Raw genomic sequence first — 16,439 nt, 5'->3', positions numbered from 1 at the left:
TTTATATATCTGTGGCTGATTTTACTGTCATAAGTACATAATATAAAAAAGTTTTAATTTCACCATGTATATAATAAAGGTTTTGAGTACTATAAGCTTGGCCCCACAAAATGACACAATATACTGTATGATGGAATCAGTACTTGTGACACAGTTGCAATAAATAAAATGTTTATTGTTTATTTAATATTGAAGTATTGTACAATTACCCTTAGCTCTCCCTTTAACAAATAAAACAACGTTTGCAAACTCCACGGTACAACTTGACCACAGGTCTGTTGTAGAAAAGTGGACGACTTTATATATCTCCCCTTCCAGTTCGCTTATAACATTGGTTTAGCAACTGACCTAAAGTATTTTTGTAATGTCGTTGTTCGACAATGCCGTGGCTTGACAAACTGTGCATTGTTTAGTGTTTTAGTCTGTTCTAAACTGCCGAGTCTTCCTCTCTTCATCCTCCATCTGTTTTTTTTTTTGTTTTTTTTTCACCATATCGAGGAAAGCTCTCTCATCTGTTAACACTGTTATGCTAACACTACCTGGCTAACTTGTGAGCTGTATCTAATCTGCACAATGCTCAATAACGCTTTTAACCGCTTTTAGGTAAGCCACCAAACTGTATTTTTTGCTAGTCAAAGTAGCACTGAGGGTTACTTGGAATGCTTGTATTTTATGCATTTTCTCCATACAAAGTGCAAAAGTGAAATTTTAACAAACCCAAATGTCCAACATAATGCTTAATTTAACTCAAGTGTACATAATTGATGTGACATCAGTAACATAAACTATGGTTCTTCAGATGTTTGACAGTTATAAGGTTAAATTTACTCTATCTTTTATAAAGTGGGCAAGTTTGTTGCAGACTTCAGTTAAATTATAACTTTATTTTTTATTATTTATTTATATATTGTTCTATCTTGCAATTTTTTTTTTCATTTTTAATTCTCCATCTGGCCACTTCTTTACAACAAACAGCAATGAATTCTCACAGAGCGCCAAACCATAAAAGGAAAGTCAGGCTATGTATACCTTTACCACTTGTCCTTGTACTATAGCCAGACAGCAGGTAGAATTTCAACCATCAGAGACGACTTTTATAGGGTTGAGAACATGAAAGACTTGTTCGAGAAGATTCAGATTCAGATTAAAATTCTGAACTTTTTAGACAGACTTATATAAATATAAAACAAATGATCTGAACAAATAATGATGTACAGTTTCAATTTCTGTCTATGCCATAAATATAGCCAGTATGTTACTGATATGGCAATAAACCCAAACAAACAAACAAACCAGTCAGCAGGAGGTGCTATTGCAATGGCAGTGACGATGAACCTTGTGTAACCTTCCCACGTGGACTTGAATATGGGCTATTTCTGATAGGAGGATGTGTTTCCACATTACGCCCCTATGTTTTCAGGTGGTGGCAGGAGGGTCGCACAAACCTCCACAGGACAGCCAATGGCGTCTTGACCACTGTTAGGTCCAGGGATGAAATCCTCAGAGCCATTATCAGACCTCATGACAGAAGATCTATTACTTCTATTTTATTTAAATTTCAGTGTGATTTTAAATCCAGGCCTCAATGGGTTGATGATTTTGGTTTCCACTGACAGTGTCATTTTGTTCTCAACAAATTACACGATTTAAATAAGTAAAGACTTCCAATCTTTCTGTCATCAAGATGTGTGATTTAAATGCTCCAAAAACAGCCTAGGATGTGCACGTGTCTGTGCACTTGTCTGTGTACTCTCAGTGCCGGTCCCAAGCCTGGATAAAAATATGAAGGTTGCGTCTGGTATGCAGACCTGATCCACTGTGATGACCCCTAAATACAGAAGCATACATATTTTTAGCATACATAAATAAATAATATTCTAGTGGAGTGAATGCTGTGAGACTTTTTCATGCCTTATTTTTTTTTGAAGTAGATGTCTGACTGAGATTAAAGGAAAATCATTCAGCTTAATTACTAAATCAGTACTTAAAACAGTCAGATGTTCAGCCTGCAAATAACTGACAGCCTGATACAAATTTCACATTAACAGAGCATGTGCATTTCAGAAAATATGTTACCTGAGGAGGCAGTTATAATGTGTGTATGTGTGTGTGTGTGTGTGTGTGTGTGTGTGTGTGTGTGTGTGTGTGTGTGTGTGTGTGTGTGTGTGTGTGTGTGTGTGTGTGTGTGTGTGTGCACTGGTATTCATCACATTGAGGGGACATGAATCTGTTTACACAGTCACGTCGTGGGGACCTCTTGCAGTGTGGGGACCTAAAGTCTAGTCCCCATAAAGGAAACCTATTTTAAATGGATACAGGAGGCCTACTAATGGTGCCTGTGTGGTTTTTAGCATTGGCTCAAAACGCATGTTTTTCGGTGAATGTGTGAGTGTGTGGGTTGTGCTCAGTTGCGCCCCCTTTTTTTTATAGCCGGAATCACACACACACACGGATTCCAAATAAGGTTGGGAACCACCCACTTCCTGGTCCCCATTAGGAACGATTTCAGACATTTTCAGTGTTAAAGATGGATATTCACACAGTGGACAAAAAAAGAAGATTATATGCAGGAGAAACCAGCTAAGAAGCTAAGAACTTATATAGAGGACCAAAAATGAAACACAAGGTAAGCATATTTGCATGTCAAACCAGTATAACAATTGTTCAACCGTCAAATTATGTTAATTAGTTCTGTTAGTGAATAGTTATTTGTTCTTTAATACCAGTTCTTCTCCTTCTCCAGCCATAACATTAAAACCTGACCTGTCCTGCTATTAAAGAACATGTAAATGTATTAAAGAACAGCATGAAAGGGGGTAACAAAGCATGTAGAGAAACAGATAAACTACAGTCAGTAATTGTAGAACTACAAAGTGCTTCTATATGGTAAGTGGAGCTGATAACATGGACAGTGAGTGTAGAAACAAGGAGGTGGTTTTAATGTTATGGCTGATCGGTGTAAATGAGTGCAAATAAAGCTTCTTGTTTATAATTGGGCTGTGACAGTGCAGTGGTTAAATAACAATGACTGCGTGTTTTTAGATATATTTAGATATTTATATTAATTTTCCATTAAATAAATTTAAAAATGACAACAAATTTTTGGTAACTTAAAAAGACAGAAAACTGTTAGTTTGAAATGTCTGTGTGCGGCTGCAGTCTCCATTGGGGCCTTTAATTTGAAACAGGTGTAGCATCACTTCACTAATGAACCTGGTTTTCAGTCTCTGTTCTGTGGGTAGAAGTAGAACTCGGAGCTTTAACTGTAAGGCAAGTTTGTTACAAAATGAAATTAAATGCTTAAATGTTTGGGCAGGAAAAGTGAAAGCAGGCATTCTTACGCGTATTACTGCCAGGCAGAGAAAAAAACTTCAGTATGTCGTTTTAACAAGGACATTATAAATGATTTCGTTACAACATGTGTTCTACAGCGAGTGTTAGTAGTTTATGTTTATTTGTACAAAACTAATCTGTGTGTATTGTGTTGGTTTCTAGCGCGTTTCAGTGTGTTCAGGTGTAGTTTACTGAACAGGTTGTTTGGTGCGCGTCTGCAGACGCGTCACTAAGTCCAGTGTGATGCGCTAATAAGTAAAGATAAGTTTTATACCCACAAACCTAATAAACAACATGAACATGATCGAATGGACTTTAAGATAACATTTAACCTTTTTGGCCAGACTCTGAACAAGAGTGTATCTGCAGATGCACACCATATACAAACAGATTTGTACTGTACTGTATAATTAATGCAAAACCCTAATAAATAACACATATAAATAATATATTATTATAATTTTAGTTTTTGTCCCTTTTTCTTGCATTGTTGCTTAATTGCACCTCATATTTTAAAAAACTTTTTATATGCATATTATATGCATAAGGCATATAATAATAACTTTAAAGACCTAGACTTAATCCAGTACAATAATTGTTTTGTTTTTTTCTGCAGTTTGAAATGAATGTGAAGACTGCTCATGGAGAACACGAGTATGTTGCACAATACATGGTGTACAGACTGGCTCATATTGCAGGATAAGAATAAAAATTAAAATGCTTAAAGAACCAAAATACCAAATGCATTAAGTCTAATTATCTATGAAAATATGTTTACAGGTGGCTACAAAAGCACCCAGTGATATAAATGTAGAAGATATCAGCAAGTCCTTCCATTTAAAAGTTCATATGCAGAAGCACAACGGAAAAAACTGACCAACAGGTACATTGACCAGTCAGGCATTCTGTTAAAAGTTGTCATAAAGTGTTTAATTTGTGTGATTACTTAAGGGAGCCCAATAAAAATAAATATTTAAAATTTGTACAGACGCCCAGCATTGCAGCTAGAGCCGTGGTGGAGGACGACTCCCAATCCTCTGTCCTGTCCAAGACTCTAAGATCCAAGATGAATGATGCTTCTGTTTTAAACAGCACTCCTCTACAGGTACATGCACATCCACATCATCACTTTAAGTTAAAACTACAGGCTCTCTTTTGTCATATATTTTAGTATTTTGGGGTTTTAATTAATTAAAAGAATGTAATAAGTTAATTGTGATGATAATCTAGTAAGAATAATTGTTTATTGTGATGTATCTACAAGGTAGGTTCTAGGGGAACATATAGGGCAGATTTTAACTTTCACAGGGATTTTTGTCTTGTATAATTATCACTTTATTCTGAACACTTACGGCGTCCCCACAACACACCTTCAGTTAGTTTCTGAGTACAAACTGTGTGTAGAAACTGACTTGGTCCCCACAATGACTGTAACATTGTGTGTGTGAAAGGTCCCCGCAAAGCCTGTTTTATTTAATATGTGTGAACACAGACTGCTTGACTGGGCAAAAGATAATTTTTTTATTATTATAAAATTATTTTCTAAAGTCTGGTGCATGTTTTTTGATATAGTTATTTTAAATTGTGTTTACAGACACCCAGCATTGCAGCTAGAGCCGTGGTGGAGGACGACTCCCAATCCTCTATCCTGTCCAAGACTCAGATGGATGATGCTTCTGTTTCAAACAGCACTCCTCAACAGGTACATGCATGTCCACTACTTGACTTTTAGTTTTACAGCCTCTCTTTTGTCATATATTTTAGTATTTTGGGTTTTTAGTCAGTAAAAAGAATGTAATAAGTTAATTGTGATGTAAATCTAGCAAGAATAATTGTTTATTTTGATGTATCTACAAGGTAAGTTCTAGTGGAACATTTAGGGCAGATTTTAACTTTCACAGGGATTTTTGTCTTGTATAATTATCACTTTATTCTGAACACTTACGACGTCCCCACAACACACCTTCAGTTAGTGTATGAGTAGAAACTGTGTGTAGAAACTGAACTAAACTGGTCCCCACAATGACTGTAACATTGTGTGTGTGAAAGGTCCCCACAAGGAATGGTAACATTGTGTGTGTGAAAGGTCCTTTCACACACACACACACACAATGTTACAGTCATTGTGGGGACCTGTTACATACACGCACAATGTTATAGTTACTTGTGGGGACCTTTCACACACACAATGTAATAGTCACTTGTGGGGACCTTTCACACACACAATGTTATAGTCATTGTGGGGACCAGTTTAGTTCAGTTTCTACACACAGTTTCTACTCGTACACTAACTGAAGGTGTGTTGTGGGGACGCCGTAAGTGTTCAGAATAAAATGATAATTATCCAAGAAAAAAATCACTGTGAAAGTTAAAATCTGCCCTATATGTTCCCCTTGAACTTACCTTGTAGATACATCACAATAAACAATTATTCTTGCTAGATTATCATCACAATTAACTTATTACATTCTTTTAATTAACTAAAAACCCAAAATACAAAAACATGACAAAAAAGTACTTGTGTATTTGAGATCATCAAACATACAGTGGGGCCAAAAAGTATTTAGTCAGCCACTGATTGTGCAGGTTCTCCTACTTAGAAAGATGAGAGAGGTTTGTACTTTTCATCATAGGTACACTTCAACTATGAGAGACAAAATTAGAAAAAAAAATCCAGGAAATCACATTGTAGGATTTTTAAAGAATTTATTCGTAAATTATGGTGGAAAATAAGTATTTGGTCAATAACAAACAAGCAAGATTTCTGGCTCTCACAGACCTGTAACTTCTTCTTTAAGAAGCTCTTCTGTCCTCCACTCGTTACCTGTATTACCGGTTTGACCTCGTTATCTGTATAAAAGACACCTGTCCACAGCCTCAAACAGTCAGACTCCAAACTCAACCATGGCCAAGACCAAAGAGCTGTCGAAGGACACCAGGAAGAAAATTGTAGACCTGCACCAGGCTGGGAAGAGTGAATCTACAATAGGCAAGCAGGTTGGTGTGAATAAATCAACTGTGGGAGCAACTGTAAGAAAATGGAAGACATACAAGACCATTGATAATCTCCCTCGATCCCGTGGGGTCAAAATGATCATGAGAACGGTGAGCAAAAATCCCAGAACTACACGGAGGGACCTGATGAATGACCTGCAGAGAGCTGGGACCAAAGTAACAAAGGGACCATCAGTAACACACTACGCCGAGAGGGACTCAAATCCTGCAGTGCCAGGCGTGCCCCCCTGCTTAAGCCAGTACATGTCCAGGCCCGTCTGAAGTTTGCCAGAGAGCATATGGATGATCCAGAAGAGGATTGGGAGAATATCATGTGGTCAGATGAAACCAAAATGGAACTTTTTGGTAAAAACTCAACTCGTCGTGTTTGGAGGAAGAAGAATGCTGAGTTGCATCCCAAGAACACCATACCTACTGTGAAGCATGGGGGTGGAAACATCATGCTTTGGGGCTGTTTTTCTGCAAAGGGGACAGGACGACTGATCCGTGTTAAGGGAAGAATGAACGGGGCCATGTATCGTGAGATTTTAAGCCAAAACCTCCTTCCATCAGTGAGAGCATTGAAGATGGAACATGGCTGGGTCTTCCAGCATGACAATGATCCCAAACACACCGCTCGGGCAACGAAGGAGTGGCTCCGTAAAAAGCATTTCAAGGTCCTGGAGTGGCCTAGCCAGTCTCCAGACCTCAACCCCATAGAAAATGTGTGGAGTCCGTGTTGCCCAGCGACAGCCCCAAAACATCACTGCTCTAGAGGAGATCTGCATGGAGGAATGGGCCAAAATACCAGCTACAGTGTGTGCAAACCTGGTAAAGACTTACAGGAAACGTTTGACCTCTGTCATTGCCAACAAAGGTTATGTTACAAAGTATTGAGTTGAACTTTTGTTATTGACCAAATACTTATTTTCCACCATAATTTACAAATAAATTCTTAAAAAATCCTACAATGTGATTTCCAGGATTTTTTTTTTCATTTTGTTTCTCATAGTTGAAGTGTAGCTATGATGAAAATTACAGACCTCTCTCATCTTTCTAAGTAGGAGAACCTGCACAATCAGTGGCTGACTAAATACTTTTTGGCCCCACTGTATATGTAAATTTACTGATAAATTAAGTTTTAAATTTAGGATTAAGTATTAAAGTTTTTCTTATTATGATTTCTTGTTTTGTAAATGAAAGACACAAATCTTGACAATTCCAGTGAGCTATTTGATTCTTCATCAGAAAGTGCAGATGATTACATACCTGATACGACTTGTGATAGTGACATTGACACTAGCCTTAAACCAAACCAAAAAACAAAGCACAATACACTGGATGTCTCTGGCTCAGAGAGTTCCACTGTCTGTGACTCCACAACATCAGACAAAATGACCTTTGACGGGCACAGCTTTACACCTGAAGCCACTGGAGCAGAAGAAGAACTTGGTTCAAGTAAGAACATAAATGATCTAATAGTTGTTAGTGCAAGTCAAAAAAGAGGTGGACGAAGAGTGTACAACAAAAAACATTACTGCTTGTATTGCTCTAAGCCGTATGCCAAGATGGCAAGGCACCTCGAACATGTGCATGAAAATGAACCCGATGTGGCCAAAGCTCTTAAGCTTTCCAAAGGGTTTCAGGGAGAGGAAGAAACAGCTAGATTATATTCACAACAGAGGACACTACGCTCACAATGCTGCAGTTATGGAGTCAGGACAGGGGAAACTTGATGTTGGGCAGCACTTGTTAAACAAAAGGGGAAATTAGACAAGAATCAACAGTATGTGAGAGAGCAGATGCGAGAAATGGGAAGGCTGGTTCACAATGCCAGAAAAGTCACCACCTTAAAGAAAATGGAAGATCTTATGAATCCAAAAAATTACATGGAGAGAGTCAAAACTGTCAAGTTGACATGTGGGTATGACAGTGAAACAAACAAGTTTTTGACCCCATCATTAGCAAACAAACTTGGAAATATCCTGATTAAAGTAAGCAAACTTTTAAAAGCTCAAGGTTTCATCTCAAACAACCAACATCTTGTGAAGAATGCCAGTGAGTTGTAAGACATCCATCGGGAAAAGTAGAATGAGCTAATATCAGCCACGGCATTGAGGAACATAAGGTAAGCAAAGTGGAACGTACCGACTCTCATGCCTTTTACTGAAGACATCCAAAAAATGCATGCATATCTCAGTCAAGTACAAGATGAGTGGTACATTTCACTCTCGGAAAGTCCCTCTGCAAAAGCCTGGATGGAGCTGAATAAGGTGTGCCTGGCTCAGGTTATTCTCTTCTCAGGGAAGGAGAAGTTGCCAGCATGCTCTTATCTGCATTTTTATCAAGAGACACTTCTGATCACCATGAGGATGTGGACTGGGCACTGTCTGAAGAGGAAAAAAAGCTCTGCAGACACTTCTCAAGGATTGTCGTCGGGGGGAAACGTGGTCGCCCAGTTCCAATTCTTCTGACTCCAAAAATGTTTTGTGCATTAGAGATCCTTGTTAATAGACAATGGTTATATGTTTGCAAGACCAGAAGCTATGACACATTTCAGAGGATCAGACCGTCTCTGTGGCTTTGCAAAGGTGTGTGGTGCAAAGAGTCCCACTGACATCTACCAAACTGAGAAAGCATGCTGCAACCCTTTCAACTGTGCTAAACATGATAGACACAGAAATGGACCAGCTTGCCAATTTTCTTGGACATGACATAAGAATCCATCGTGAGTTCTATCGACTGCCTGAGAAGACCCTACAGCTCACCAAGATCAGCAACGTTTTTCAATGCCGTGGCTGATATCAGCTCATTCTACTTTTCCCGATGGATGTCTTGAAACTCACTGGCATTCTTCACAAGATGTTGTTTGTTTGAGATGAAACCTTGAGCTTTTAAAAGTTTGCTTACTTTAACCAGGATATTTCCAAGTTTGTTTGCTAATGATGGGGTCAAAAACTTGTTTGTTTCACTGTCATACCCACATGTCAACTTGACAGCTTTGACTCTCTCCATGTAATTTTTTGGATTCATAAGGTCTTCCATTTTTTTTAAGGTGGTGACTTTTCTGGCATTGTGAACCAGCCTTCCCATTTCTCGCATCTGCTCTCACACATACTGTTAAAAGTATGTGAAGTCATTTCCCAATGTTTCTTTACATGGTTGTGTAAAGGGCACAAGTTTCCCCTGTCCTGACTCCATAACTGCAGCATTGTGAGTGTAGTTTCCTCTGTTGAGAATATAATCTAGCTGTTTCTTCCTCTCCCTGAAACCCTTTGGAAAGCTGTGCCTGTCAGAGGTCATTTTGTCTGATGATGTCGAGTCACAGACAGTGGAACTCACTGAGCCAGAGACATCCAGTGTATATCAAAAGATCAGCAAAGTTCTAATGGCTCTTGAGCAAGGAAGATTAGCTGAGTTTCATGGCAAGAACTTGGATAAAATTGGGCTAGATCCTGATGGTATATTATTTTATTTAACTTTTTGTATTTGGTTTTTGCTTTCTTGCTTTTGTTGAAGTCCCAGTGAATAAAGGGTTTAAGTACTGTTTGATTACTTAGCTAACTAATGCCTGTGTGTATTCTACAGACTGTAAGTGAGGGGGATAAATTGTCGTCATTATAGTGTGTTTTTATAGAATGTAAATATTATTAGGGGGCATATGGGCTTGGGACTGGGACTTCTGTGTGGGAAGCCACAGTGTTGTTAAAAATATAACTCATGGTGTAACCTAATCAAACAGTGTAACACAGTGTCAGTCTTACTTACAAGAAACAGACCCACTTTGAAACATTAAACACTAAAGCCAGTAGCCTGCTCAGGTAGGACAATTGCAGACAAATTAAAGCAGGAAAAATGGTCAGGGTCAGAGCATCTCCAAAACAGCAGGTTTGGGGTGTAACAGTATGCAGTGGTTAGTACTTGAGGCTGGTCCATGGTAGACCATGGAGTGTTCATGGTAGAATCAAGTAATTTCGAGGGTTTACTTTCTTACTGTACTCTTGTAAAAAGGTGGTGGGATGTATTAAGCCGCAGTCAAAGTCAGTTCTCGAAGGTGATGTTTTGGCAGCAGGAAAAATGGGCAACAGTAAGGAACTGTGTGACTTTGACAAGGACCAAATTGTGATGTCTGTGATGCATCTCCAAAGCAGCAGGTCTTGTGGGTTGTTCCCAGTAAACAGTGGTTAGTACCTACCAAAAATGGTCCACAGTAGGCTTGGTGTCAGGGTCATGTGCACCCAAGGCTCATTGGTCTTGTGTAGTTTATGTTTCGATGGGTCAGAGCTATACAGGTGTCACTAGTGGGACTTACATAATATTAGGCGGGTTTTAATTTTATGGCTGATCTGTGTATTTATAGCTATTATGAGAATTTGATCCTAATAATCTTTGTCTATGGCAGAATGGACAAACAGTGCAAAGGTAAAACTGCCCATAAGAAGAAAACACCTTGGCTGCAGACAGAGGTGCAGGCGGTGGAATGGCACACGAATCGCTTCATCACATCTTGTATCGTACCAGCACAGCGAGACTGTGAGAAGTGTTTAAGGGCTGAACCAGAAGCTCCTAAGAACCGTGACTGGCAAAATCTGAAATTCTATGTTTATAATCGTATTACGGCCTACAAAAGAAAATTGCAATACAGATAGTTTAAAGATCATTGAGTCTCTGGTATGGCAGTTTTTGTTTACATTCACATGTTCTGATATTGCAGTTTTTGTTTGCATTCACATGTCTCAGCAAGACACACACATGCATACGTCATACGTCATTGAACAGTCTATAATTTTTATGGAAGGTTTATTTTAACAGAGAGAGACAGAATATCAAAAAAAAAAAAAAAAAAACATTAAATAAAAGTTATAAATTAATTTGTATTTAATTAAGGGAAATAAGTATTTGATCCCCTACCAACCAGCAAGAATTCTGACCCCCACAGACCGGTTATGTGCCCATGAGGCGCACAAATTAGTCCTGTCCCTATATAAAAGACTCCTGTCACAGAATCAGTTTCTTCTGTTCAAATCTCTCGACCCCCATGGGCAAGACCAAAGAGCTATCAAAGGACGTCAGGGACAAGATTGTAGACCTGCACAAGGCTGGAATGGGCTACAAGACCATCAGCAAGAAGCTTGGTGAGAAAGAGACCACTGTTGGTGCGATCATTCGAAAATGGAAGAAATACAAGATCACAGTCAATCGCCCTCGCTCTGGAGCTCCATGCAAGATCTCACCTGGTGGGGTAAGAATGATTCTGAGAAAGGTGAGGTCAGTCCAGAATTACACGGGAGGAGCTTGTCAATGATCTCAAGGGAGCTGGGAGCAGAGAAATGCTGGATATGACCCCAAGAACACCATCCCCACCGGGCATTTCTCTGCCTCCAAACACGGCGAGTGGAGTTGATGCCAAAGAGCTCAATTTTGGTCTCATCTGACCATATCACATTCTCCCAAGCTTTCTCTGAATCATTCAGGTGTTCATTGGCAAACTTCAGACGGGCCTGTACATGAGCCTTCTTGAGCAGAGGGACTTTGCGGGCACTGCAGGATCTCAATCCATTACGGCGAAGTGTGTTACTAATGGTTTTCTTGGTGACTGTGCTCCCAGCTCCCTTGAGATCATTGACAAGCTCCTCCCATGTAATTCTGGACTGACCTCACCTTTCTCAGAATCATTCTTACCCCACCAGGTGAGATCTTGCATGGAGCTCCAGAGTGAGGGTGATCGACTGTGATCTTGTATTTCTTCCATTTTCAAATTATCGCACCAACAGTGGTCTCTTTCTCACCAAGCTTCTTGCTGATGGTCTTGTAGCCCATTCCAGCCTTGTGCAGGTCTACAATCTTGTCCCTGACGTCCTTTGATAGCTCTTTGGTCTTGCCCATGGTGGTGGAGAGATTTGAACCGAAGAAACTGATTCTGTGACAGGAGTCTTATACAGGGACAGGACTAATTTGTGCGCCTCATGGGCACATAACCGGTCTGTGGGGGTCAGAATTCTTGCTGGTTGGTAGGGGATCAAATACTTATTTCACTTAATTAAATACAAATTAATTTATAACTTTTATTTAATGTTTTTTTTCTGGATTTTTTGTTGATATTCTGTCTCTCTCTGTTAAAATAAACCTTCCATAAAAAATATAGACTGTTCAAGTCTTTGTAAGGGGGTAAACTTACAAAATCAGCAGGGGATCAAATACTTATTTCCCCCACTGTAGAAGCACTTTGTAGTTCTACAATTACTGACTGTAGTCCATCCGTTTCTCTACTTACTTTTTAACCTGCTTTCACTCTGTTCTTCAATGGTCAGGACCCCCACAGGACCACCACAGAGCAGGTATTATTTGGGTGGTGGATGATTCTCAGCACTGCAGTGACACTGACATGGTGGTGGTGTGTTAGTGTGTGTTGTGCTGGTATGAGTGGATCAGACACAGCAGCGCTGCTGGAGTTTTAAACACCGCACTGTCACTGCTGGACTGAGAAGAGTCCACCAACCTAAAATATCCAGCCAAAAGCCCCCGTGGGCAGCGTCCTGTGACCACTGATGAAGGTCTAGAAGATGACCGACTCAAACAGCAGCAATAAATGAGCGATCGTCTCTGACTTTACATCTACAAGGTGGACCAACTAGGTAGGAGTGTCTAATAGAGTGGACAGTGAGTGGACACGGTATTTAAAAACTCCAGCAGCACTGCTGTGTCTGATCCACTCATACCAGCACAACACACACTAACACAACACCACCATGTCAGTGTCACTGCAGTGCTGAGAATCATCCACCGCCTAAATAATACCTGCTCTGTGGAGGTACTGACCATTGAAGAACAGGGTGAAAGCATGTTAAAAATTAAATCTTGAGTTTTGCAATTTAAATGTCTTTAATGCCTGTATAGTTTTATAAGTAGCATTATTTTAGTGGTAATAATTGTCCAGTGATTGAGTAGTAGCTGATTCTGGGTGGTTCACTGTGGTACAAAAAAATTCATGACAAAGAATTAAAGAAAGAAACACTTAAACAGTGAAAAATAAAATAGTTTGATTCGAGTTAAAAAAGTATCCAGACAATAATTTACTACTCTTCCAATCCACTGTACATGAGTAGAGATAGACTTTAACTTCATCTATTAATATATTTTTTTAATTACACTGATATTGGCTGTAAATCTAGAAATGTCAAACATAAATCTTGCTATGTTGTCGAGATGACTACATGCACATCACTAGATGTTCTATGCAAAGACTACATAATCTATGAACAAGTAAGCTAAGCTAAATTTAAACATTTTAATGTGATTTATGGACTATTACTGCATCTTTTGATTTTACATAGATGTATATTAAACCTTTTTGTTTAAAAGTAAGATAATCTGTAGATTAGCTTGAAATAATTACATGCCCTTTAATGGTAATATAAATGAATTGTAATTAACTCAATGTTCTTGCAAGGTCCCCACTAATCACATTGGCATTTGTGTGTTTTATGCTAATATTATGTAAATGAGGTCCCCATTAGTCATATTTATAAGATTTTTCTAAGTCCCCACTAAACACGGTCCTGACATGACTTCTTAAATTCTGATGTTTGAACGCGTGTATGAGCTAAGAAAAATCTGTTTAGTGTGCCTGATTTTTTTCAGCCCTCTAGAGGCTGTAGAAAGGGTGGTCCCCGCAAGTGATGTTCATAACATTGGTCCCCATCTGACATGAAAACGCGTATGTGTGTGTGTGTGTGTGTGTGTGTGTGTGTGTGTGTGTGTGTGTGTGTGTGTGTGTGTGTGTGAGAGTGTGTGTGAGAGTGTGTGTGAGAGTGTGTGTGAGTGTGTGAGTGTGTGAGTGTGTGAGTGTGTGAGTGTGTGTGTGTGTGTGTGTGTGTGTGAGTCTGCCCTGCGATGGACTAGTGGTCTGGGTCCTTTCTTTGTGAAGTTTGCATCTTCTCCCTGTGTCCGCGTGGGTTTCTTCCGGGAGCTCCGATTTTCTTCCACAGTTCAAAGACATGCAGTCAAGTAAATTGGAGATACAATGGTACCTTAAAACTCAACATCAATTGGTTCTGGGAGTGGCGTTGACTTTAAAAGACGGTGAGTTTCAATGTATTTTTTCCCATAAGGATGTATGGGAAACCTGTTAATGTGTTCCATGGTCCCGTGGACTTGCATATATTTTAGGCTAATGTAAAACAATTGGGTTGTTTTAGACACTTATACACTGAAAATAACACAAATATAAGATAAAAACACTGAAATAAAAAGTTGATTCTTACAATTTATCAGATCCTCGAGCTATAACACAAGTTTAAAAGTGAAACAGTGAGGAAAATACAGATAAACACAGTTAAATGTGGAGTAAATTTGACCGTTATTCCACACAAATGCAGATTCATCTCTTCACACTTTGAACAGTCGCTTTGTTCAGTGCTCGGCTTGAGCAGTGCGGTAAAACATCATCATTGTTAATTTGAAATGAAATAAATAAAAAAATAAAAAAAACTGAACACGTTGAGTTTAAGGGAAACGTTGCGTTTAAGGGTAAAAATTTATTGATGAACGGCGTTGAGTTTCAAAGATTTTGTGTTTAGGGGACGTTGAGTTACAAGGTACCATTGTACTAAAATTCCCCTTAGGTGTGTGTTAGTGTGTAAGTGTGTGTGTTAAGGTGTAAATGTGCTTGTCTGTATGTCTGCCCTGCGATGGACTGGCGCCATGTCCAGGGTGTTTCTGTGTACCTTGCGCCCATTGAGAGCTGATGATATAGGCTCCAGCAACCCTGATTAGGATAAGCGGTTTAGAAAGCGAGTGAGTTTGTGTCTTTGTGTCAAATTTTATTCAGCCAAATACAAGTTGAAGTGAATTCACCTACTGTTTCCTATTTTTGTTATTCACTACTAATATAAATAAAAGGTTGTCCTATAATTGATTATATATTTAAGTAGAGCTTGAGTTGCTTAAAACCACTGGATCTATAAAAAAATATGTAGATAGCATGCATCATGAAACATACCTTGTACAATTTAAAGTGTTATATTATATACACATTCATCATTCTACCCCCCCCCAACTACTACTGTCTAACTTGACAAGAGATGTCACAAACAAGAAAAGAAAGTCACTATAATATAACAAATAAAGTCTGCCAATCTTTAGCAGCTGATAGTAAATGTGTCTAGATCTACAGACAATTCCTAGAAATTACATTGACAGATAAAGTTTGTAGTATCTTGCACATGTGCTTTCTGCTTTGCTTCTCAATCAACAAAAAAAACGTCTTTAGACCTGTTTCAATGAATTCACAATAGTTGTGGATTAGATATCTTTATTTAATCTAGTTAATTAGTAAAACTTTTATATAATACTTTCAAAAATATTTAATAGAATGATTGCATGGGCCCAATGACGAATAAAAAATAAAAATTAATATACTGAATAAATAAATACATAAATAAATGTGCAAAGCGTCCACACGGTGCTGCTACATGATCAGTTTTGTATAAATGATGCTGAGACTAAGAATATATTTTGGATACTGTTTTTTACAGCAGGGGGTGCCCCATTCCATACTATTGTAAGATTATACCCGTGTCCTCTGATCTATCTGTAGATGCGTGTTGAAAATTTGTGCACATCGTCTCTTTGTCTTTAATCTTCAAAAAAGCTCACAACCTGTTAGATTTTAGCTATATGATAATTTCCTTACTTATTAGGCAAAGTAAGTTTCTCCCAAATACTTCAATATTTGACACTACAAACACTACAAAGCCTGGAAGTGTAAGATCTGGCATGTGCTAACTGTTCTTCAAGCTCTCTTCAAGACAAAATAATATTCATTACAGACCGGCATTCATAATCTTTACATGTGATCTTACAGACAGGATGCTTTTTTAATGATGAAAACAAATATGCCATGCATCTCTCAATAATGCTCTATTTGACTCCTGGTCCTGGATGGTTGTGGCTTTCTAACAATCAGCTGGGTGCTTTGATTTTGTCATATTTGGGAGCCTTCAAAGCACCCCCATCAGCATTCATTTATAACACTGCAGAAGTAAGAGTATGTGCACACCTGAAAAGAATGCTTGGACATGCACTCCAAAACTCTATCGTCTTTCAATTTG

The 16,439-nt window shown here is 38.7% G+C and overlaps 1 long non-coding RNA gene across 3 annotated transcripts; it reads left to right on the top strand.

Annotated features, from left to right (window-relative positions):
* The first annotated feature begins 2,611 nt into the window (after nucleotides 1–2,611).
* On the top strand, nucleotides 2,612–10,987 carry LOC134321841 (uncharacterized). Of its 3 annotated transcripts, none has more exons than XR_010013934.1 (6): nucleotides 2,612–2,626; nucleotides 3,950–3,987; nucleotides 4,114–4,216; nucleotides 4,322–4,438; nucleotides 4,928–5,035; nucleotides 10,730–10,987. It is a non-coding gene; the product is annotated as an uncharacterized LOC134321841 (long non-coding RNA). The 3 variants fall into 3 exon arrangements; XR_010013931.1 differs by lacking the exon at nucleotides 2,612–2,626 and adding an exon at nucleotides 3,205–3,265; XR_010013933.1 differs by lacking the exon at nucleotides 2,612–2,626 and adding an exon at nucleotides 3,320–3,436.
* Nucleotides 10,988–16,439: the final 5,452 nt, after the last annotated feature.

The sequence above is a fragment of the Trichomycterus rosablanca genome, chromosome 10 (genome assembly GCF_030014385.1).
Source record: "Trichomycterus rosablanca isolate fTriRos1 chromosome 10, fTriRos1.hap1, whole genome shotgun sequence".
Classification (NCBI taxonomy): Eukaryota; Metazoa; Chordata; class Actinopteri; order Siluriformes; family Trichomycteridae; genus Trichomycterus; species Trichomycterus rosablanca.
This window is presented reverse-complemented; position numbering and strand designations above follow the sequence as displayed.